Here is a 22007-nt window from a genome sequence, read left to right as displayed (position 1 = left end):
CAACTAATCAAAAACTCTTTTAGAAAAATGAAACATGAAACTAACATCAGCGTTAGTAATTGAATGACAGATAGAATGTTTTCCAGGTATTGGCTCTAATATCTGACTAAATTTGGAACGAGGAAAGCAAACGCTTTACTCGCTGTGCCTGTCTCTTCACTGTCTGTATCTGTCTTTGTAAAAGTGTACAACAGATCAGATTGTAAACAATACTTCAGCAAGGCTTGTTTAAACCACCACCTGATAAGGAATACATAACCAGTATATTAATATGAGAATTAAACTATATTTATATGAATTAAACACTATTCCTCATTTAAAATGTTGCTAAGCTTGTGTTGCTAAATAAACATTAACCTTGTAAGATTGGTACGGCTTTCCACACTGCAACAGGTCCGAGGCTGGCAAACTGCCCTAAAGAGCATTCCAAGAAAAACAGGGGCATCCCAGCAAGTGCCAACATGACTACGTAGGGAATAAGAAATACACCTGGAAAACATAGTAAAGGAAAGTTGAAAAGGATTGTATGGATGTTAGAGTCACCAGGTTTATTTATGCAGTTTTGGAGTGACTGCTAAACAACTAAACAGTCCATTTCATATTAACACAGGAACTAAATGTTGTCATTGACAGAACAGTTTGACTGCAGATTGTAAGTTTACTCAGCGTCTGAATACCAAACAAAAACAGCCGCAATGAACATTCAGACTCTTATCCTATTGCATTGCTCCCAACACCCCACTTCCTTGCAATTGAGTGTCTCAAATGGCAACGGGCACAAAGCCAATGCACTATTTCAGCACAGTCAAGTAGTTTACAGGGAATTCATTATGGGGTCAGTGCTGGAGGAGGTGAAAATACAATCTGTGCTCCCAGCAGAAACTTCTTGCATTGATTCTTCACCAAGAAATGGAGAATCTATAATTACTACTGAAACTGCAGAATATGAAAGTACGTAAAGAGATTATTATTATTACATCAAAATGCACCACTACTTCAGGTAACCAGTCAAGCAAGTTCAAATCTCCAGGTAGTTTGAATAACAGCATGGTAAAAAGAAAAAATATGACTACAATTTGGCAATACTTAGTGGAAAATTAAACCTTTACTAGATCAGGTTCTTTTTTCCCTTTGGATGTTATTAAGAAAGACTGGAATGCTACAGGCACTAACCTCCCTGGAGTTGTAACTGACCTTTAAGATGCATTACCTTGATGTGGCTTCCTTTATTATTCTTGGATACACTTCAGTTGGCATGTGTGCCAGTAACCACAATAAACAACTTTCAGCTTCTCCCAAGGCAGCTAATCATACTATCTATGAAATCAATTTATACATTTTGCTGTTTCTCTACAGTTTTAATAGGACTACCACGTGTGTTGTGTATGTACCTTTAAGAGAAAAACTGATTCTATACTGCAGTACCGGCAGTGACCACCCCTGTATATAACGCCATAGCAGGCTTCTGTACTTCAGTCTTAATTTACCCTCTGTTCAGTAAATACCTGTTATTATTGTTCTCCTGCAGTCCGTGTATTATTGATACTTGGACACTACACTGGCGACGAACAGGTTCGAACTCACCTGCAGTACTGCATCACCTCACGGGGATCTTTCCCTGAGAAGAAGCTTCTTTGAGGTCGAAGTCAGAGCAACGGGCGTCGACCGCGGGCAACCGCCCAAGGACCCATCGGAGTTCGGAGAGTTGCAGGAGAGGCTGTGGAGAGCTGGGCTTGGCTCCCCAGTCAAGGTGTTCCAGAAAATCGTGCTGGTAGCAGGTAGTGCGCTGAACCTTCCGGACTGCGGCGGGCTCGAGCTCGATCGAGCGGCTCTGCAAAGGGGCCGTGCAGCGTCGTCAGGAGGAAAAGAGAGAGAGAGGGTGGAGCGCACAGGGCGCGGTCGGTGCTCAAGAACTGGGCAGCGTAGCGAAAATAAACGAGGGGAAGGAAAAGTGAGACGCGCCGAAGCCGCGGGTCGCCGCCATTACCCTGTAGAATGCTAGGAGCAGCGTGGCAGCAAGGGGAAGAAGGAAAAGCGTGGGAGGCGCCATTTTATTCCATTGGGGAAGAAGGAAAAGCGCGGGAGGCGCCATTTTAATCCATTGGGGAAGAAGAAAAAGCACAGGAGGCGCCATTTTAAATCACCCAAGATGCCGAAAAGTGGCAGTATCACTGCTTTTGACAACGAGGTAGAAGACTGGACCACGCATGTGGAAAGAATTGAAGTGTACTGCAAGGCAAATGAGGTGGCCGATGGAAAGAAGGCGTCGGTATTATTAAATTTGATGGGCGCGAGAACGTACGGCCTATTGAGGAATTTAATTACCCCAGCTAAACCAATGGAGAAAAGTTTTGAAGAGATTGTCAATATCTTACAGGAACATCTAAACCCTACACCGCTGCTGATAGCAGAAAGATTCAAGTTCCATAAAAGAAACCAGCACAAAGATGAGAGCAATGCTGACTATCTTACGGAACTATGCAAGTTATCGAAGCACTGCCAGTTCGGAGCAGGACTGGCAGACACCTTACGGGATAAGTTTGTCTGCGGGCTCCAGAGTGAAGGAACCCAGAAACGACTACTTTCGGAAAAGGACCTGATGCTAGAACAGGCTTTCAGCGTGGCAGTATCCTATGAAGCAGCAGCACGGGGAGCTGCGGAAATACAACAGAAACCACAAGAATACAGCGCTAACGAAATGGCGTATGGAGCAGAAACGTGCTATCGCTGCAGCAGAACAACCCATGATCAGAAGGACTGCTGGTTTAAGGACAAAGTATGCAGGCAATGTGGGAAAATGGGACACATAGCAAGAGTCTGCAGGTCGGGAAAGAAAACCAACACTACAAGAACTACTAAGGAAAAGTACAAGAAAGTAAAGAAATTGACAGACAGTAGTTCGGAAGATTAGGAGAGTGATAATGGCTCCAGGAGCAGGAGACTAAGTTGTCTAAAGTTACACAACATGATCGCAAAGGAGGATCACCGAACCATTTGGGTCACCCTCATGATAGCAGGGTCCCCAGTAAAGATGGAATTGGACACAGGATCAGTCCTAACTGTCATGAATCGACGAGACTATGAGCGGCTATTCTCACACATACCCTTGAAGGACACGTCCATTGTATTGAAGACATACACGGGGCAAAAAGTCTACCCCAGAGGAAAAATAAGGGTGCCAGCTAAATACAGCGGCAAGGAAACACAGAAACTGTATCTATATATACTACAAGATGGAGGACCACCATTATTGGGACGTGAATGGATCCGAAAAATACAATTGGATTGGCATTCCATTCAGGCGCCAACTGTGACTGACAAAAAGGATGATAACGTCACACCTGGACGACTGTCAAAAATTCTAACTGACGCGAAAGAGGTGTCCCAACAAGGACTTGGGACGCTAAAAGGAATAACAGCAATGATAAAAATTGAAGATAACGCAAACCCAAAATTTTTTAAGGCCAGACCGGTACCTTACGCGATCCGCCCAGCTGTTGAAGCAGAGCTGGAGAGTCTGGAGCATTCGGGTGTGCTGTCCAAGGTGGACTGGAGTGAGTGGGCCACACCCATCATTCCTGTAATGAAGAAATCATTGAGCAGCACGCCTGGGGAGCCGAAGAAGGTTCGCATCTGTGGGGACTTCAAGGTAACTGTGAACCCAGTCCTGCACACAGTACAATATCCACTTCCACGGATAGAAGATATTTTCGCCTCACTATCTGGAGGGAAACGCTTTACAAAGATTGATTTGGCCCAAGCGTATCTACAAATGGAGGTGGAAGAAGCATCTGGGAAATACCTCACGATAAACACTCACAAAGGCCTTTACCAGTACAATCGACTGGTATTCAGGGTAGCATCAGCCCCGGCTATTTGGCAGAGGGCGATGGAACAAGTCCTGCAAGGGATCCCGGGGACCCAGTGTTATTTGGACGACATCCTGGTTACGGGCGAAAATGACAGTGAACACCTTGCCAACCTGGAGCAGGTACTCACTAGATTACAGGAATATGGGCTACGAGCTGTAAGGGGGGTTATCTTACACCCAGGTAGTCCTGGGTACCTCAGGCTGATGTACAGTCCCTGAGGAGTTTGGGGCTTTTGACTGTTTATAGCAAATCACAGTCCTCAGAGAATTTCTCTGAGTAAGTGCTTCTTGGTTGTTTATACCAGATACAACCCCAGGCAGAGTTTCAGCCTGTCCCACTTAATCTAACTGCTCATTCCCAATTGCAGCTCATCCCCCAAATTACTGGCGTGAGGTTTTGAATCCCACTTCCCCCACTACTGTTCTACAACGCGAATTACAGCTTGGACATTTGTGACAGATTCAAATTGCAGTAACCAGAAGCAGACACCGGATAAAAGATACAACTCACTTTATTTGGACACGTGAAACACAAGCAAGGCAATAATCTCAGTACCGAACTCCACACAGCACTTCCCACTGAAAGTTCCTTGATGTCTTTAAACCTGAACAAGTTCTTAAAACAGCACCTTAAACATAGAGCTTTAAACTTAACCAATCGTTCTGGGAAGGGAAAACATAGGGTGAAACCGAACTAAAATGACCTTAAACCCTATTCCTATTACCACAAGCCTCCCATCCTCCTATCACTAAGTGGGGTGATCCTCATTGAGGAAAGCTCATACTCACAGTCCCCTTTCGTACGGTTTTGAAAACGCTTTCAGTCCAGAACAGCGTGCTTTTCTCCCCCCTCGCTCTCCGGTCTCTGGTTCCGATGCCTCCGTGGTCCGCGGGCTTCTTCTTCCTTCCTTCTCGTCAGGCGTTCCTTCGACTCTGCCTCCACACGCACATGCTGTCTGTGAGATTCTCACCCCAGTTATACTGTATCTGGGCTTGAGAGTCCTTTGTCTTTAGATACCAATAATGGTCCGGTGATGGCTGTCCCTTTGTGTCCGGTCCGGTGCTCAAAGTGTGAGTAGGTGCGAAGTGTAGACTAGATTGTCCGTTAATCCTTTTCCTTTGTCTTGTTTGGCTTTGGAAGCTCCTGGCTCTGACCAGTCTGTTCCCTCTTTGTGAGGTTTGTTTTGGGTTGAGCTCTTGCCCTGTAGAGGTGTTGCATCTGGTGTTTTGGGTTGGGGTGACCAGGGCCTTTAGATGCTAATGGCCCCCAGTTCACCCTTCCTTCTGGAATGTTCTGTCGGTTGAGAATGATGTGTTGCCTTTTTAAAGAAAATGTTTTTCATGGGATCCAAAAATTCCTCCTTTTCCGGGGACCCCTTCCAACTCTGGGTAGAGGTTCTCGTATGGCCTCTCCCCAACTGGGAGACCCCCACCTTCCCCTCAGCTTAAACTAGAAATTACCACGCACACACATTTCAAAAGCACACAGTTTAAACAGGTTTCTGGGGAAATGCCCCCTTCTTAGCCCGGGCAATCCGCAGCTTTCTGGGACCCTGCTGTGTCCTTGGGATCCTTGTGACCCTTACAGGCCCCCGTTTGACACTCTACAATATAGAGTGTCACCAAGCGAGGGAGTAAGGATCCTGGTTTCCTTACAAAGTAAACGGACATTTTGTTAACACTCTAATTACAAATGTACATATCTAGGGTACACACACAATATCCAAATAACATTTCCCAATACATCAAATCACTCCACACATTATTTCCATTATACACTGCTCCATATACGACTTTTCTCTGCTTTGCGTCACAGTCCTATTTGGCCCCTAATCCCTCCATCGCGTGTACATAGCGGGCCTGGCGGTTTGCTCTTCTCATCTTACAGGTGATGAATATTAAATAAAACATTACTACTAGCTGACCAATCACCAGGGCATGAGATGCGATGCGTTCCCAGGGGGTGGTCTCTACGTCGAGCCCTATGTCCCACCATGGTCTAGCCGCAATTTCCTCGATCTCTGCCCCTAACTCTATCGTTTTTTGTAGTAAGGTATAAAAATGTTTCTGTGATAATGCAACTGCTTTCAATAATGTGGTTAAGTGTTCAGGCAGGAAGGGAATAGGGTATCCAAAATGTGCAGCATAATCCTGCAAGTTAGAGGTGTTGTGTTTTATAGTGAGGTGAACCGTGGAGGGGTCCGGGATCGGAGTAATTTGTTCCTGGGCCACTTGAACCTCAGCCTGTGGCTTGAAGCAGAAACTGCTGTCACTGACCGGACATGACACGTTCTGTCCGTACCGGTAGTGCTTCACGCTGGTGGTAACACAATAGGTCCCACCCCCTACATATGCCACCTGGGGTGGTACATGGTCCACGGCCATCAGCTCCATGGTGCAATTTATAGGTGCGGAGTTGGCAGCCTTGAACCCACACTGGGGTCTAGCAAAACTGTTCAAGTGCTGGGGACACAGAGCCAACCACCCCAAATGCGAGTTCTTCAGGAGACAAATCTCGTATTGTGGCCACATGATTGATGAGGAAGGGTTGCATAAGTCGCCGGACAAGATTAAGGCTGTAGTCAAGGCTCCAGCACCGGAAAATGTGTTGAAACTGAGGTCGTTCCTCGGGTTGGTGAACTACTACCATAAGTTCTTGCCGAATCTATCTACAATTCTGCACCCACTGAACGCCCTGCTGCAAACTGGAGTAACATGGAAATGGAGTGATGAGTGTAAGCGTGCCTTTCAGAAATGTAAATGCCTAATCACTTCAAAAGAAGTATTGGCCCACTACAATCCAACACTACCGATTTGGTTAGCATGTGATGCGTCTCCCTACGGCATCGGAGCGGTGCTGTCACACAAATTCCTTGATGGTTCAGAGAGGCCACTAGCCTTTACATCGCGCTCGTTAACCTCAGCCGAGCGTAACTACGCCCAGATTGGCAGGGAGGCCCTCAGCCTGGTGTGGGGGGTGAAGAAGTTCAATCACTATCTGCACGGGCAGAAATTCACCCTACTGACTGATCATCAGCCCCTGGTCTCCATTTTTAACCCAAAGAAGGGCGTTCCGGTGATGACGGCGCAACGGCTGCAAAGATGGTCACATTTTCTAGGGGCACATCAGTACGACATAGAGTACAAGGGTACGAAACAGCATGGAAATGCTGATGGGCTGTCGCGCCTACCGTTGCCTATGGTAGAGGAAGCGCCTGCAGTGGACCCTGTTGAGATATTCCATGCGACCATAGTCGAATGTCTACCTGTTACAAACTCAAGTATAGAGAAGGAAACCCGAAATGACCCGACACTCTCTCGGGTCTATGATTTGACGGTGAAGGGATGGCCAGCACATGGCGACTCAATGTTGCCAGCATTCTCGCCAAGGAGAGAACAGCTGTCAGTGTGCCGGGGGACCTTGATGTGTGGATCCCGAGTGGTAATTCCACCCAAGTTGAGAAATAGAGTGCTCAATGAGCTTCATGAGGGTCATCTGGGAGGGGTAAAAATGAAGAGCCTAGCCAGGGCGTTTGTGTGGTGGCCGGGAATCGATAAAGAAATCGAGGATATGACCAAGAGAGGCACAGGATATCAGAAGGTCCAAAATGCTCCACCACAGGCCCCGCTACATCCATGGGAGTGGCCCTCATCTCCATGGCAACGGGTACACATTGATTTTGCTGGTCCATTTATGGACTCCATCTTCCTAATCGCCGTGGACGCCCATTCGAAATGGCCAGATTTTATCAAAATGTCCTCCATCACCACGGAGAAAACTATTGCAGTCCTACGGACCATCTTCACCAGGAATGGCTTGCCAGAACAGATTTACTCCGATAATGGGCCACAGTTTGTGTCCGAGGATTTCCGGAGGTTTCTGAGGAATAATGGGGTGAAACATTACACATCTGCCCCATATCATCCAGCCACAAATGGATTGGCTGAGAGGATTGTTCAGACCTTTAAAAAGGCAATGAAGGTGATGTATAATGACGACATACCACTACAACACAAGATGGATAATTTCTTGTTTGCTTACCGGAATGCGACACATGCAGTCACCAACCAAGCTCCAGCCATAATGTTCTTCAACCGAAGGCTAAGATGTCGCCTGGATTGGCTCAAACCAAACATAAGACGAGATGTTGAGGATAAGCAATTCCAGCACATAAATGAGAAGCCAACCAGGAGCTTCAAGATAGGGCAACCAGTCTTGGCCCGCGACTACCGAACAGAAAAATGGCAGCCAGGAACGATATGCACACAGCAGGGACCACTAATGTACACAGTGGACGTTGGAGAGATCATCGTGAGACACCATGCTGACCAGATTCTAGAGTCACAGGAACAAGCCAAACCTATACCATGAGCAGGTGCACCTGATAATAAACCCGAAGGACAGATTGCGTCTGCCTCAGAAGCAGTGGTATTGGAAGCTGATGAACCAACCAATGACAATGAGCCAGAATCAACTCCGCCGCAAGATCAGGATACTCGAGAAAGGCACTATCCAGTCAGGATCAGGAAGCCTCCTCAAAGACTGAACTTATAAATGATTATTTCAGTTGATGTATATAGTACAGCGAAAATTGTAATTGTAATTAGTTATTATTTAGTTGTTAAATGAATGTTATGTACTATTTATCTAAAAGGGGAGGAATTGTTGTGTATGTACCTTTAAGAGAAGAACTGATTCTATACTGCAGTACTGGCAGTGACCACCCCTGCATATAAAGCCATAGCAGGCTTCTGTACTTCAGTCTTAAGTTACCCTCTGTTCAGTAAACACAGCATTGCTGGCTGTGCAGCTGCAAGCACGAGCAGAGGGAGCAGCCAGACTTGAAGAGTGGTCTAAAGTGGTGGTCCCCTGACCAGGCAGAGGAGGAGAACGCTGGACCACCACCACCTCCACCTCCACCATCATCATATCAACTGAGGTGCCTGGAGGGAGAGGACAGAGGAGGAGAAGGAGAAGCTAGGCCAGCAACAACACCAACCAGGGGAGAGGCCTTTCCCATTACTGCCTCCCCAAATTGGCCTCCACTTCAGGAGAAGGAGAGAGGGGAGAGAAACCAGTATCAACCAACACCAACTGTTCGGAAGGAGGGAGGAATATCACCTTTCAAAATACAGGTGGGTGTTATTTGGGGCACTCTCCCAAAGACTTTGTATTTTAGGTGGGGGGAGAAAAGAAGAAAACAAGGCTGGAACATCAAGGGGTGGCTGTGTGTGTGTGTGTGGTTCTTGTTAAAAACTAGGCCACACACACCACTAATTAAGCAGCCCTTCTATTGCCTGACCTGGGCCAGCTGGAGCTGCCTAGGTTAAGTGGTTAATTCCATTAATTACATCGTTAAGACCTGGTGCAGGACTGAGCCTGGGCATCTCCAGCTTTCCCAGGTGAAGACATCTTCTCCCCCTGCCAGAAGACCACCACCATCAAAGGCTTTTAAATCCCATCGGAGAGTGCACCCCTGCCAACACCCACCCACCATCCTGAGTGGCAACACTGTCCTTGCCACCTCCCTCCTTCCCACCCCCCCTGTCTCTCTCTCTCTTTGTCTTTCTCTGCCTTTCTCTCTGAGGCACCTCATTTCATCTTTAATTATTAATTGCCTATTGAGCAGAGGGGAGAAGGCCCCTCTCCCAATTTCAACCAATAAGGGGAGAGGTGTGTCTTCATTTTAAACAGCTCCCTCTGCTCAATAGAGGAACAAAAAATACCTGAGGCCATTAACACCTTCAGGCCTGTGACTTGGGGTGAGTGTAGCCCTTATAAAAACAGCCCATAATGGCGACTGCATCTTCGCCGGTGGCGGGGCCAGCTAGGACTTATGCGGGAGTGGCAGCCACAGCCACAGCTGCTCCCGTTGCTTCTGCTGCCCCGTCACCCTTTAAACTTATAACAAAAAAGCTTGGGGTGAAGAGCTACACTCACCCCACTATGACCATTGAGGCCTGCGTTAAAGCCATGGCTGGGGTTGTCGGCCCCTCAGCCACCGTCGCGGCCTCAAAAATGTATGGGAAGGCTGTGTTCTTCCTGGGGTCGGAGTGGGCGGTGTCCCTGGCCGTCACCAAGGGGCTCACCGTGGGCGGGACCTTCCTGCCGGTGGATCCTCTCGAGGCCACTGCGCAGAGAATCGTCCTTTCCAACGTCCCGCCCTATGTTCCTGGTGAGCTCCACCTTCCCCATTTACGTCAACTTGGGGAGGTGAGGTCAGGGATTACACCCATCCCGCTCGGCTTCCGGGAAGCCAGCCTTCGCCACGTCTTCTCCTTCCGGCGCCAGCTGTTCATCCAGCTGGCGCAGGAGGAGGACACCGACGGGGCTTTCGTCGTCCTCCATGAGGGGACCGCCTATCGCGTCTTCTGGACGTCGGACGGTGTGCGGTGCCACGCCTGCAAGGAGGTGGGGCACATCAGAAAAAACTGCCCCGCCTCCAAGGCCGCCAGATCGTTTGGCGTGGCCGAGGCTGGCGCCGCCACCGCTCCTCCCCCTGGTTCCGTCCGCGCGTCGGGAGCCACTGATGCGCGCTCGGAGGCCGATGCCATCAGGGCCTCCGGCGGGGGGGAGGGAGCGCGTCCGGGCGGAAAGAAGGCGCGGCGAAAATCGAAAAACCTCAGGGCGGGTCCCCCCGTGGATGGCCAGCCCCTAAACTTAGAGCCTCTGACACCCGCGCTCCTCGCGGAGTTGGTCGGGGCAGGCGCGAGCGGGAGGGGCCTTGTGCCCGAGCCTGTGGCCGCAACCGCCATAGCGGAAACGCCATTACCTGCGGCCGGGCTCGGGCCAGAGAAGCCCGACAAACCTGCTCTGCCGGAGGGAGCTGAGGAGGAGGCCTTTGCAGACATGGAGGTCTCCCTCGCTCCCTCCGTGCTAAAAAGAAGGCGCGACCCCCTGGAAGAGGAGGAGGACCGGCAGGAGGAAGGTCCCTCCGAGCAGGGGGAGTCATCGCCCGCCGCGGGTACTGCGCCCCCCCCCCCGCTGTCACCATCACCAGCGATTGGCAGGGGTCGCCTGTCCCTCGGGACGCTGAGGCAGATGTGTCTGTCCAGCACGTGCCTCCCGGGGACGGGGACGAGACCCTACCCGTGGGGGGGGTTGCGGAACAACCCGCGGCGGAAATAGATGTTCTATCGGTGCCGTTACCCCTCGCCAGGTCGGGCAGCCTGGGGTCTGGGTCGGGCTAGCTCGAGGATAATGAACTCGCCCAATGCGACCCGGACATCTCCCAGGGGCTGCTCGACCTGGTAGAGGTTTTTATTCAAAACACCCCATCTGCTGGGTCGGAGGTTGGTGGCGGGGAGGGGGATGGCCCCCTGGCTGCGTCTCTGGTGCCGGATGTACTGGAGGAGCTGGGAATTGTTCTCTCCCCGGTTTCTCCGGTCGTTCCGGCATCTGGGGCGGAGGGGAGCTCTGAACCGCCGTCGTCTTCTGGCCCAGCACCCCTGGAGGAGCCCAGAGAGAAATCCTCTGCCGTCGATCCTGGGGGTGGGATCCGGGTGGAGGCGGGGCTGGTTGGTGCGTCCGAGCCGTTCGCTTCGCACTGCGCGGCGGACGGCTCGGCCGCTGCTGACGACCCCCTGGAGGAGGATGGGGACTCGGTGATGGGCACGGAGTACGATTTGGATTCCAGCGCCGACGAGGCAATGGATGACCTCGTGCACCTTGCCGAGTCTCCCCTCATTCCCGTAAGGGAACTCCGGGATTTTATGGCTATGTGCCTGGGTCAGCGCAATAAGGTCCGGCTGGCCCTCGACAGGTGGTCGGAGCTGGTGCTGCTCATCATATCCGTCCGCGCCGCCGTTAAGATCATGGGCGCGGACGAGGGTGTGAACCCGTTTGAGCTGCGTCGGCTCAGAACGTTTCTCACTGGGCTGCTGAGGAAGTGGCGGCTGACCAGCGGCTGCGCTTCCTCCCCCCGTTAGGTGTAGGTAGAGGTTGCACTATGCTTCTGACATGAAGATAACCACAGCCAGCCTCAATATCAACGGCAGCAGGGAGGCGCGCCGCAGATTCAATAACTTCTCGGTCCTTCGGGACGGGAAGTATGCGGTGTGCTTCCTGCAAGAAACCCACACCGTTCCGGGGGACGAAGCCACGTGGCTCCTGGAGTGGCAAGGAGGGGTCAGCATGAGTCACCTCTCCAACAATTCCATCGGGGTGGCTATCTTGCTGGCCCCGCATTTTCAGCCGGAGATCTTGGGGGTCAAGGAGCACGTGCCGGGCCGCTTGCTCCAGGTCACTGTTCACCTGGGGGGCGTGCCGCTCCATCTAGTGAACGTGTACGCCCCTCAGACCGGTGCGCAGCAAGTGCGCTTCTTCGAAGAAGTGTCCGCTCTTTTGGGCTCCGTCGACGTGGGCGAGTGCGTCATCCTCGGGGGGGATTTTAACTGCACCCTCGAGGCGAGGGACCGTTCGTGTCCCCCGCGAAACCCGGCGGCGATGGTGAAGTTGAGGGACCTGGTTGGGTCCTTCGACTTGGTGGACGTCTGGCGAAATCTCCACCCCGACTCCAGCGCCTTCACTAGCGTGAGGTCTGGGAGAGGAAGGTCCAGAATCGAACGCCTTTACATTTCCCGGGCGTACGTCTTCTGCGTTCCGGCGGCTTCCATGCGGCCGGTGCCGTGCACGGACCACCACCTGGTATGGGCGGAGCTCGCTCCGCTGCGCGCGCGGGGGGGTGGGTCTGCGTACTGGCATTTTAACAACCTGCTGCTGGAGGATGCACGGTTCCGGGATTCGTTTCGTCGATTCTGGGCCGACTGGAGAAGGAAGCAGGGGGGCTTCCCCTCCTTGAGGCTATGGTGGGATGTGGGCAAGGCTCACATCTGTCTCTTCTGTCAGGAGTACGTGAAGGGGTCGACCAAGAGGCGGGAGGCCCGGGTCGGGCGGTTGGACAAGGAGGTGCTCGACCTGGAGTCCTGTCTCGGTCAGGTCGTCGAGGACCCGGCCCTGTGGAAGGTGTGCGAAGAAAAGAAGGGCGCGCTGAAGGACCTGCAGCTCGTCGGGTCCCGAGGCGCGTACGTGAGGTCGTGGATCCAGCTCCTGCGGGACCTGGACCGCGGCTCCCCCTTCTTCTACTCGCCGGAAAAAAGACGGGGGGTCCGTAAGCAGCTCTTGGGGCGGCTGGCCGACGACGGATCTCTGGTCTCGGATCCGGAGGGAATCAGCGCGGAGACCCGTGCCTACTACAGGGCTCTGTTCTCTCCGGATCTGTCCAGCGAGGATGCGCGCAGAGTTTTGTGGGAGGACCTGCTGAAGGTCAGCCCGGAGGGCGCCGAAAAATTGGACGCTCCGCTAAGCCTGGCGGAGCTGACCGGCGCCCTCCGCCAGCTCTCTAGGGGAAAGTCCCCAGGGCTGGACGGTCTGACTGTGGAGTTCCTCAGGGCGTTCTGGGACGTCTTGGGGGGCGACTACGCACGGGTCCTGGGGGAAAGTTTGGCGACCGGGGAGGTGCCCCTCTCTTGGCGCAGGGCGGTCATTGTCCTGCTGACTAAGAAGGGTGATCTCCGCCTCCTTAAGAACTGGCGCCCGGTCTCCCTCCTCAGCACGGACTATAAAATCTTTGCCAGGGCCATGTCTGCTCGCCTTGGCACCGTGCTGGCCCACATGATCCACCCCGACCAGTCCTACACGGTCCCGGGCCGGACCATCCACGATAACATCCATCCGGTCCGGGACCTGGTCCACCACTCCCAGAAGGGTGGTCTGTCGGTCGCCTTCCTTTCCCTGGATCAGGAGAAGGCGTTCGACAGGGTGGATCACGAGTATCTCTTCGGGACTCTGCGCGCATTCGGGTTCGGGACGCATTTCGTCACCCGGATCCGACTTCTGTACGCCGCCGCGGAGTGTCTGATTAAAGTTAACGGGTCCTTGACGGCGCCCCTTCGCTTCGGGAGGGGGGTGCGTCAGGGATGCCCCATGTCCGGTCAGTTATATGCCATTTGCGTGGAGCCTTTCCTGCGCCTCTTGCGGAAGAGGTTGACGGGACTGGCTCTGCAAGGGCCGGGCGTGGAGGTGGTCCTCTCGGCTTACGCCGATGACGTGCTCCTCACGGTCACGGATCCCGCTGACTTGCGGAGGATGCGGGAATGCTAGCAGATTTACTTGCACGCATCCTCCGCCAAGATCAACTGGGAGAAATGTTCCGGACTCCTGGTGGGTCAGTGGCGGGTGGACTCCCTGCCGGAGGAGTTCAGGCCTTTCGCCTGGAGCACCACGCACCTCCTCCAACTGGCAAGAGCTGGAGGCCAAAGTCACCGCTCGCCTAGGACGCTGGACAGGACTGCTCCGAGTGTTGTCCTACAGGGGTCGAGCACTGGTCATAAACCAGCTGGTGGCCACCATGTTGTGGTACTGGTTGGTCACTTTGATCCCTCCCCCTGCGTTTGTCGCCAAGATGCAGAAGAAGCTCATCAACTTCTTCTGGGACAAAAGGAAGCACTGGGTCTCTGCTGCGGTTCTGTGTCTCCCGCTTAGGGAGGGCGGTCAGGCACTGGTGTGCCTTCGCACCCAGGCTGCGACTTTCCGTCTTCAGACGCTGCAGAGATACCTGTACGTCGAGAATCCTCTGAGATGGTGTGCGCTGGCGATGTTTTTCTTCCGCCAGCTGCACGGCCTTAATTACGACACGCAGCTCCTGTTTGCGAAAGTGGGCAGCAGGCGTGCCGGCCTGCGGGAGCTGCCTGTCTTCTACCAGGAACTACTATGGGTTTGGAATTATGTCGTTTCCAGGCGGAGCTCACCCCCGTCAGGAGCGACAGCTCTCCTTCGGGAGCCGCTGCTCAGGGATCCACAACTCCACGAACACGGGTTCGGGCGGCTGGCGGAGGGTAGGGCTGTGGCTGGCAAGGTGACCAGAGTCGGGGACCTGCTCGATGGCGGAGGAGCGGGCTGGATGGCGCCGGAGGAGTTGGTGCGGCGCCTGTCCTGGGCCAACGTCCGGCTCGCGGTCGAAGCCATCGAATCGGTGAAAGCGGCACTGGGCCCCGACTCCACTAGATGTATCGAGGCGGCTCAAGCACGTGGGGCGATCCCGTCCGAGCTTACCCCTGTTCGGACGGAATTCCTCATCGGCGCCCAGCCCCGAAACTCCCCTCGGGAACCGGCGCCTCACAACTTGAGCCGTCTCGAGGAAATACCCTCCGTGCCTTTTCATTCCGCGCGGAGGGGTTTCCTGTATGGGCTGCTCCTGCACACTCTCCATTTTACCATCTTCGTCTACCGTCCGGACACGCCTTGGCGTGGCGTCTTGCCGACTGGCGGTGGCGGAGGTCCCCAATGGAGGGCTCTCTACGCGGGAGTCCTCCCTTGTTCCATCGGGGACTTGGCCTGGAGGGTGTTGCATAGAGCGGTCCCGTGCAATAAGGTTTTAAGTAGGTTCACGGACTCCCAGGCCGCCTGCATTTTTTGCGGCCTGGAGGAGTCCGTGTTTCATGTTTATATGGAGTGTGAGAGGTTGCAGCCCCTCTTTCACTACTTGAAGGGGCTGCTCCTCAATTTTTGGTTGCACTTCAGACCCACGCTCTTGATCTATGGTCACCCGGTGCGGAGGGGTGCGGACAGGTTGGAGGACCTCCTTGTGGGCCTGCTCCTGGGCCTGGCTAAAAGAGCCATCAATTGGTCCAGGCAGCGGGCGGTTGAGGGGGTCATCCAGCCGGATTGCCTGCCTCTCTTCCGCGGCCATGTTCGCGCCCGGGTGGCCCTGGAGTTGGAGCACGCGGTGTCCGCCGGTGCGCTTGAGTAATTCCGCGACCGGTGGGCACCGCGGGGACTGGAGTGCATCATGAACCCGGATAACCAAATTTTAATTTGTTTGTTAAGTTTTAGTTGAACTTTTGTTTACAGTCAATTTGGGTTTTTTTTGGGTACGAACAAAAAGGGTACCCTCTGTTCAGTAAACACAGCATTGCTGGCTGTGCAGCTGCAAGCACGAGCAGAGGGAGCAGCCAGACTTGGAGAGTGGACTAAAGTGGTGGTCCCCTGACCAGGCAGAGGAGGAGAACGCTGGACCACCACCACCTCCACCTACACAGCAACTGAGGTGCCTGGAGGGAGAGGAGAGAGGAGGAGAAGGAGAAGGGAGGCCAGCAACAACACCAACCAGGGGAGAGGCCTTTCCCATTACTGCCTCCCCAAATTGGCCTCCACTTCAGGAGAAGGGAGGAGGGGAGAGAAACCAGTATCAACCAACACCAACTGTTCGGAAGGAGGGAGGAATATCATCTTCAAAATATCTACAGGTGGGTGTTATTTGTGGCACTCTCCCAAAGACTTCTTATTTTAGGTGGGGGAAGAAAAGAAGAAACAAGGCCGGAACATCAAGGGAAGGCTGTGTGTGTGTGTGGATCTTGCCAAAACTAGGCCACACACACCAATAATAAGCATCCCTTCTATTGCCTGACCTGCGCCAGCTGGAGCTGCCTAGGTGAAGTGGTTAATTCCATTAATTACATCGTTAAGACCTGGTGCAGGACTGAGCCTGGGCAGCTCCAGCTTTCCCAGGTGTAGACATCTTCTCCCCCTGCCAGAAGAACACCACTGTCAGAGACTTTAAATTTCCATCAGGAGAGTGCACCCCTGCCAACACCCACCCACCCGCCATCCTGAGTGGCGACCCTGCCTTTGCGGCCTCCCTCCTTCCCACCCCACCTCTCTCTCTCTCTTTGTCTCTCTCTGCCTCTTTCTCTAAGGCACCTCAGTTTACTTTATTAATGAATTGCCTATTGAGCAGAGGGGAGAAGGCCCCTCTCCCAATCTCAGTCAATAAGGGGAGAGGTGTGCCTTCATTTTAAACAGCTCCCTCTGCTCAATAAAGGACCAAAAAAATACCTGAGGCCATTTCCATTTTCAGGCCTGTGACTTGGGGTGAGTGTCGCCCTTTATAATACCACCCCAGAATGGCGACTGCGTCTTCGCCGGTGACAGGGCCAGACAAGACGTATGCGGGAGTGGCAGCCACAGCCACAGCTGCTCCCGCTGCTTCTGCTGCCCCGTCACCATTCAGGCTGATGACAAAAAAGCTTGGGGTGAAGAGCTACACTCACCCCACTATGACCATTGAGGCCTGCGTTAAAGCCATGGCTGGGGTTGTCGGCCCCTCAGCCATCGTCGCGGCCTCAAAAATGTATGGGAAGGCTGTGTTCTTCCTGGGGTCGGAGCGGGCGGTGTCCCTGGCCGTCGCAAAGGGGCACACCGTGGGCGGGACCTTCCTGCCAGTGGACCCCTTCAAGGCCACCGCGCAGAGGTTGGTTATTTCGAACGTCCCGCCCTGTGTTCCTGGTGAGCTCCTCCTTCCCCATCTACGTCAACTTGGGGAGGTGAGGTCGGGGATCACACCCATCCCGCTCGGCTTCCGGGAGGCCAGCCTTCGCCACCTCTTCTCCTTCCGGCGCCAGCTGTTTATCCAGCTGACGCGGGAGGAGGACACTGACGGGGCATTCGTCGTCCACCACGAGGGGACCGCCTATCGCTTCTTCTGGACGTCAGATGGTGTGCGGTGCCACGGCTGCAAGGAGGTGGGGCACATCCGGAAAAACTGCCCGCCTCCAAGGCCGCCGGATCATCTCGTGCGGCCGAGGCTGGCGCCGCCGCCGCACCTCCACCCGGATCTGCCCTCGCGTCAGGAACGTCTGATGCGTGGTCGACGTCGGGGGCCGTTGCCACCAAGGCCTCCGTTGGGGGGGAGGGAGCGTGTCCGGCTGGAAAGAAGGCGCGGCGAAAAAATAAACACCTTAGGGCGGGTCCCCCCGTGGATGGCCAGACTTTGCCCCTTGAGCCCCTTACACCTGCGCTCCTCGCGGAGTTAATCGGGGCAGACGCCAGCGGGAGGGGCCTCGTGCCCAAGCCTGTGGCCGCAACCGCCGCAGCGGTAACGCCGATACCTGTCTCCAGGCTCGGGCCTGAGGAACCCGACCAACATGCTCCGCCGAAGGGAGCTGAGGAGGAGGCCTCTGCAGAAATGGAGGCCTCCCTCGCTCCGTCCGTGCTAAAAAGAAGGCGCGACCCCCTGGAAGAGGAGGAGGACCGGGAGGAGGAAGGTCCCTCCGAGCAGGGGGAGTCGTCGCCCGCCGCGGGTACTGCGCCCCCCACCCCGCTGTCACCAATACCAGCGATTGGCAGGGGTCGCCTGTCCCTCGGGAGGCTGAGGCAGATGAGTCTGTCCAGCACGTGCCTCCCGGGGATGAGGACGAGACCCTGCCCGTGGGGGGGGTCGCGGAAGAACCCGCGGTGGAAATAGATATTCTATTGGTGCCGTTACCCCTCGCTGGGTCGGGCGGCCTGGGGTCTGGGTCGGGCGAGCTCGAGGATAATGAGCTCGCCCAATGCGACCCGGACATCTCCCAGGGGCTGCTCGACCTGGTAAAGGTTTTAACTCAAAACACCCCATCCACTGGGTTGGAGGTTGGTGGCGGGGAGGAGGATGTCCCCCTGGCTGCGTCTCTGGTGCCGGACGTACTGGAGGAGCTGGGATTTGTTCTCTGCCCGGTTTCTCCAGTCGTTCCGGCATCTGGGGTGGAGGGGAGCTCTGAACCGCCGCCGTCTTCTGGCCCAGCACCCCTAGAGGAGCCCAGGGAGGAATCATCTGCCGCTGATCCTGGGGGTGGGATCCGGGCGGAGGCGGGGCTGGCTGGTGTGGCCGAGCCATTCGCTGCGCACTGCGCGGCGGACGGGTCGGCCGCTGGTGACGACCCCCTGGAGGAGGATGGGGGCTCGGTGATGGGCACGGAGGACGATTCGGACTCCAGCGCCGATGAGGCGATGGATGACGTCGTGCCCCTTGCCGAGTCTCCCCTCATTCCCGTAAGGGAACTCCGGGATTTTATGGCCACGTGCCTGGGTCGGCGCAATAAGGTCTGGCTGGCCCACGACAGGTGGTCGGAGCTGGCGCTGCTCATCATATCCGTCCGCGCCGCCGTTAAGATCATGGGCGCGGACGAGGGTGTGAACCCGGTCGAGCTGCGTCGGCTCAGAACGTTTCTCACTGGGCTGATGAGGAAGTGGCGGCTGACCAGCGGCTGTGCTTCCTCCCCCCATTAGTTGTAGGTAGAGGTTGCACTATGCTTCTGACATGAAGATATCCATAGCCAGCCTCAACATCAACGGCAGCAGGGAGGCGTGCCGCAGATTCAATAACTTCTCGGTCCTTCGGGACGGGAAGTATGCAGTGTGCTTCCTGCAAGAAACCCACACCGTTCCAGGAGACGAAGCCACGTGGCTCCTGGAGTGGCAAGGAGGGGTCAGCATGAGTCACCTCTCCAACAATTCCATCGGGGTGGCTATCTTGCTGGCCCCGCATTTTCAGCCGGAGATCTTGGGGGTCAAGGAGCACGTGCCGGGCCGCTTGCTCCAGGTCACTGTTCACCTGGGGGGCGTGCCGCTCCATCTAATGAAAGTGTATGCCCCTCAGACCGGTGTGCAGCAAGTGCGCTTCTTCGAAGAACTGTCCGCTCTTTTGGGCTTCGTCGATGTGGGCGAGTGCATCATCCTCGGGGGGGATTTTAACTGCACCCTTGAGGCGAGGGATCGTTCGGGTCCCCCGCGAAGCCCGGCGGCGGTGGAGAAGCTGAGGGGCCTGGTTGGGTCCTTCGACTTGATGGACGTCTGGTGAAATCTCCACCCCGACTCCAGCGCCTTCACTAGCATGAGGTCTGGGGGAGGAAGGTCCAGAATCGACCGCCTCTACATTTCCCGGGCATACGTCTCCTGCGTTCCGGCGGCTTCCATGCGGCCGGTGCCGTGCACGGACCACCACCTGGTGTGGGCGGAGCTCGCTCCGCTGTGCGCGCGGGGGGGGTCCGCGTACTGGCATTTTAACAACCTGCTGCTGGAGGACGCACGGTTCCGGGATTCATTTCGTCGATTCTGGGCCGACTGGAGAAGGAAGCGGGGGGGCTTCCCCTCCTTGAGGCTATGGTGGGATGTGGTCAAGGCTCACTTCCATCTCTTCTGTCAGGTGTACGCGAAGGGTTCGACCAAGAGGCGGGAGGCCCGGGTTGGGCGGTTGGAGAAGGAGGTGCTCGATCTCGAGTCCCGTCTCGGTCAGGTTGTCGAGGACCCGGCCCTGCGGAAGATGTACGAAGAGAAGAAGGGCGCGCTGAAGGACCTGCAGCTCGTCGGGTCCCGAGGCGCGTACGTGAGGTCACGGAACCAGCTCCTGCGGGTCCTGGACCGCGACTCCCCATTCTTCTACTCGCTGGAAAAAAGGCGGGGGGTCCGTAAGCAGCTCTTGGGGCTGCTGGCCAACGACGGATCTCTGGTCTCGGATCTGGAGGGAATCAATGCGGGGACCCGCGCCTACTACGGGGCTATGTTCTCTCCGGATCCATCCAGCGAGGATGCGCGCAGAGTTTTGTGGGAGGACCTGCCGAAGGTCAGCCCGGAGGGCGCCAAAAAATTGGACACTCCGCTAAGCCTGGCGGAGCTGACCGGCGCCCTCCGCCAGCTCTCTAGGGGAGAGTCCCCGGGGCTGGACGGGCTGACCGTGGAGTTCCACAGGGCATTCTGGGACGTCTTGGGGGGTGACTACGTGCGGGTCCTGGGGGAATGTTTGGCGACCGGGGAGATGCCCCTCTCTTGGCGCAGGGCGGTCATTGTCCTGCTGCCTAAGAAGGGCGATCTCCGCCTCCTTAAGATCTGGCGCCCGGTCTCCCTCCTCAGCACGGACTATAAAATCTTTGCCAGGGCCATGTCTGCTCGCCTTGGCACCGTGCTGGCCCACATGATCCACCCCGACCAGTCCTACACGGTCCCGGACCGGAACATCCACGATAACATCCATCTGGTCCGGGACCTGGTCCACCACTCCCAGAGGGCTGGTCTGTTGGTCGCCTTCCTTTCCCTGGATCAGGAGAAGGCGTTCGACAGGGTGGATCACGAGTATCTCTTCGGGACTCTGCGCGCATTCGGGTTCGGGACGCATTTCGTCTCCCGGATCCGACTTCTGTACGCCGCCGCGGAGTGTCTGATTAAAGTTAACGGGTCCTTGAGGGCGCCCCTTCGCTTCGGGAGGGGGGTGCCTCATGGATGCCCCATATCCGGTCAGTTATACGCCGTTTGCGTAGAGCCACTCCTGCGCCTCTTGCGGAAGAGGTTGACGGGACTGGCTCTGCAAGGGCCGGGCGTGGAGGTGGTCCTCTCGGCTTACGCCAATGACGTGCTCCTCACGGTCACGGATCCCGCTGACTTGCGGAGGATGCGCGAATGCCAGCAGATTCACTCGGACTCATCCTGCGCCAAGATCAACTGGGAGAAATGTTCCGGACTCCTGGTGGGTCAGTGGCAGGTGGACTCCCTGCCGGAGGAGTTCAGGCCTCTCGCCTGGAGCACCACGCACCTCCTCTATTTGGGAGTCTACCTTAGCCCTGCCGAGGACGCCTGGCCGGCGAACTGGCAAGAGCTGGAGGCCAAAGTCACCGCTCGCCTAGGACGCTGGATAGGACTGCTCCGAGTGCTGTCCTACAGGGGTCGAGCGCTGGTCATAAACCAGCTGGTGGCTGCCATGTTGTGGTACCGGTTGGTCACTTTGATCCCTCCCCCTGCGTTTGTCGCCAAGATGCAGAAGAAGCTCATCGACTTCTTCTGGGACAAAAGGAAGCACTGGGTCTCTGCCGCGGTTCTGTGTCTCCCGCTTAGGGAGGGCGGTCAGGCGCTGGTGTGCCTTCGCACCCAGGCTGCGACTTTCCGTCTTCAGATGATGCAGAGATACCTGTACGTCGAGAATCCTCCGAGATGGTGTGCGCTGGCGACGTTTTACTTCCGCCAGCTGCACGGCCTCAATTACGACACGCAGCTCCTGTTTGCGAAAGTGGGCGGCAGGCGCGCCGGCCTGCGGGAGCTGCCTGTCTTCTACCAGGAACTACTATGGGTTTGGAACTACGTCGCTTCCAGGCGGAGCTCTCCCCCGTCAGGAGCGGCGGCTCTCCTTCGGGAGCCGCTGCTCAGGAATCCGCACCTCCACGAATGCGGGTTCGGAGGGCAGGGCTGTGCCTGGCAAGGTGACCAGAGTCGGGGACCTGCTCGATGGTGGAGGAGCGGGCTGGATGGCGCCGGAGAAGCTGACGTGGCGCCTGTCCTGGGCCAACGTCCGGCTCGCGGTCGAAGCCATCGATTCGGTGAAAGTGGCACTGAGCC

The 22007-nt window shown here is 55.3% G+C and overlaps 1 pseudogene; it reads right to left on the bottom strand.

Moving 5' to 3' along the window:
- LOC147124929 (sodium- and chloride-dependent neutral and basic amino acid transporter B(0+)-like) overlaps positions 1-22007 on the bottom strand; it is a 214305-nt pseudogene that overhangs the window by 116302 nt on the left and 75996 nt on the right.

Source organism: Somniosus microcephalus, chromosome 1 (genome assembly GCF_052327205.1).
Source record: "Somniosus microcephalus isolate GS21.2 chromosome 1, FLI_Smic_1.0, whole genome shotgun sequence".
Classification (NCBI taxonomy): domain Eukaryota; kingdom Metazoa; phylum Chordata; class Chondrichthyes; order Squaliformes; family Somniosidae; genus Somniosus; species Somniosus microcephalus.
The sequence above is the reverse complement of the archived record's forward strand: the minus strand, read 5'-3'. Positions and strand labels throughout refer to the sequence as shown.